Genomic DNA, 3,308 nt, shown 5'->3' with positions numbered 1-3,308 from the left:
TCCTGGATGTGTGCTACCCAGTAGGTGAGGTGGGAGCTGACCTCCCCCCAGCCTCAGCCACATCAACAATCCTCTCATCTCATTTGTTAATTGTGAATAAAATAAAAAGATCTGAAGGAGTGAAAAGCCCATTCTTTCTGGAACCTACATCCCATCAAGTGCCGCTCTGTGATACATATTTACTCATTTAGAATTGAGAATGAGGGGTTACTTAAAAAAAATAAATATTTGGGGCGCCTGGCTGGCTCAGTCAGTAGAGCATGGGACTCTTGATCTTTGGGTCATGAGTTCAAGCCCCACGATGGGCATAGAGTTTACTTAAAAAAAAAAAAAAATGTAGAATTGGAAATAAGGGAAGCCTTCTTTCCTTCCTTCACTCATTGTAGCTCTGTCATCTGCTTTTAGGACTCTGATCTCTCTGGTTCTCCTCCTTCAGACCTCCAACTCAGGCTTCTCTTTTTGCTTTGTTTTTGTTTAAAATGGAAAGTTTATTTGCTCAGTACACCAAATAGGATGCAAGGATGGTCATGACAAATATACAGAAACGTGCAGATCAAAATAAAACTATAATTTAGTTTAAACGAAGGGAAACATATTAAAATGTTATGACAACGTATTCCCAAGAGTTTTTTTTTCTTCAGTTAATTTAACTATACATTTCAATAAAATAAAAGGTAATGGGTTAAAGGGAAGTTAGCTTGTGAGTTTTTCTTAAAAATAAAACTCCAACTCTATCAATCCATGCCAGTTAAACACTATAGCTAAAATTTGCAAATAAATGCAAAAGGAGATGAAGGAGTTATTTACCTTTTGTGCTTGAATAATCCAGAGGAAAATGGTTACCACAACTACAGCAGGCAAACCGGTAAGACTGACCAAACTAGAACACAGCGTTGTACTAAATTTCAGTCTCAAATCCTGCTAAATGCTCATCATTAGTATGGCACATTTTGATCCATGATATGGTTTAATGCCTAGACAGATCCCAATCTGTCTAGGAAGCACATAGATATTACTGTTGCTTTGTTTGTTTTTAAATATATATACATATTTAAAAAGCCAGGTATACTTCCACATACAAAGGCAGGTTTTCCCCAGGAGGAATTTACAGGCAGTAGTCTGGGGTGCAACATGAGGCTGGGTCATGTTGCAACACCATGAGGTGCTGGGTCAAACTGAAGGAAGGAGTATTTTATCTTTTTTATTTTATTTTTTGAGATGTTTATTTTTGAGAGACAGAGAGAGCACGCACATCAATGGGGGGAGGGGCAGAGAGAGAGGGGAACAGAGGATCAGAAGCAGGCTCTGGGCTGACAGCAGAGATCGTGAGATCATGACCTGAGTGGAAGTCAGATGCTCAACCAAATGAGCCACTCAGGGGCCCAAGGAAGGAGTATTTTAAAGTGTCATCTAATTCCATGAGAGCAGCCTGGTTCCCACAACGATAACAGTAATTGGGTGCATTAAAAATGGTAACCACATTCTAATCATGACACCAATTGTATCCCTCCATTACAAGCTGGTGAGCTCAAGAAGCCAGTGTGAGGCCATTCCCATGGTTAAATGTTTCAGAAAAGTCTTATCCACATGTGTAGCCAGCACCACATGGTGAAATACCCCGCCCACCACAATCATCTGGATCTGACCACTACACATCACACATTGGGCCCTCATGTGGAACTTCCTGTAAAGGATCCAAATCTCTTATATGACCCAGCACATCTAGGGATGGAGAGAGGCCACTGTGGAGGCAGAATATCTGTCCATCTACTAAAGTTGTACGTAGAAGATAATCAGATAGATCTGTAACATATTTCCAAACATCGGCATTTCTAAACTTCCACAGACATTCATTATAAAAGCCATATACTTGGGTAATTTCGCAGCTTTCGTGGTTTCCTCTCAATATTGTAATGTGTTCTGAGTAATACGCCTTTAAGGCCACAAGGAGAGTCACAGTCTCCACTGAATAATAGCCTCTGTCTACACAGTCGCCCATGAACAGACAGTTTGTACCTGGTGATTTTCCACCAGTTCTGAAGAGTTCAGTAAGCTTAAGAAATTGACCATGCACATCTCCGACACGGTAACAGAACAACAAACCTCTTGCACATTTTATTCTTTTGTTAAAATTTCCTTAGCCTTTTTGCACAGCATCTGTACTTGGTTCTGTTAAGCTGTTTACACACATGCAGCTCTTTGGTGAATGCCTAGCTGTCCATGGCTGCCTGAACGCCTTCCCCCCTGTTTCCTTCCCCCTACCCGCCCCCCAACCCTGAGTGCCCCATCGCTGCCACCAGCTCCTGGGGAGGTGGGGGGGGGGGTGGTGAGGAAGGAGTCTCAGAAGGAGTCTCAGAGCATTTACCCCACCCAAGGCCAGCTGGGGGGAGGGGTGCTAGCCCACCCAGACCTGCCCTGTTGCTTCTGTGTCCACCTCCTGGGAGGGAGTGAGTGAAGGGTGTGGGGAGGTCAGGATGACTTTGGCCCAGGTCTTTCACTGACCACCAAGTGTCTTCCCACCGCCCCCTCACCCCCACCCCCACCAGCCTCTACCCATAGGCTCCTCTTTTTTTAAGTCCTTTTTAAAGGCTTCATTCTCTGGCCAACACAAACATGAAAAGATGCTCAACATCACTCATCATCAGGGAAATGCAAGTCAAAACTATGATGAGGTATCACCTCCCACCTATCAGAATGGCTAAAATCAACAACACAAGACATAAGTATCGGTGAGGATGCAGAGAAAAAGGAACCCTCCTGCACTCTTGGTGGGAATGCAAACTGGTGCAGCCACTGTAGGAAACAGCATGGAGGCTCCTCAAAACATTAAAAATAGTTGATCCAGTAATTGCACTACTGGGCATTTACTGAAGAAATACAAGAACACTAATTCAAAGGGATACATGCACCCCTATGTTTACTGTGGCACTATCTACAATAGTCAAATTATGAAAGCAGCCCAAGTGCCCATCAATTGATGAATGGATAAAGATGTGGTGAATATATACATAATAGAATATTACTGAGCCATAAAAAAGAATGAAATCTTGCTATTTGCAATAACATGGATGGAGCTAGAGAGTAAAATGCTAAGCAAAGTCAGTGAGAGAAAGACAAATGCCACATGAGTTTACTCATCTGTGGAATTTAAGAAATAAAACAAATGAAGAAAGGAAGGATAAGAGAGATACAAGCTAAGAAAGACACTCTTAAGCCTGGAGAATAAACTGATGGTTACCAGAAGGGGGGAGGATGGGTCAAATAGGTGAAGGGGATTAAGGAGGGCACTTGTGGAGATGAGCACTGGA

At 42.7% G+C, this 3,308-nt stretch overlaps 1 pseudogene; it reads right to left on the bottom strand.

Annotated features, from left to right (window-relative positions):
• Positions 1-1,122: 1,122 nt before the first annotated feature.
• On the bottom strand, positions 1,123-2,288 carry LOC123596800 (annotated as a pseudogene).
• Between the last annotated feature and the right edge of the window lie 1,020 nt (positions 2,289-3,308).

This window comes from Leopardus geoffroyi, chromosome C1, assembly GCF_018350155.1.
Source record: "Leopardus geoffroyi isolate Oge1 chromosome C1, O.geoffroyi_Oge1_pat1.0, whole genome shotgun sequence".
NCBI lineage: Eukaryota > Metazoa > Chordata > Mammalia > Carnivora > Felidae > Leopardus > Leopardus geoffroyi.
This window is presented reverse-complemented; position numbering and strand designations above follow the sequence as displayed.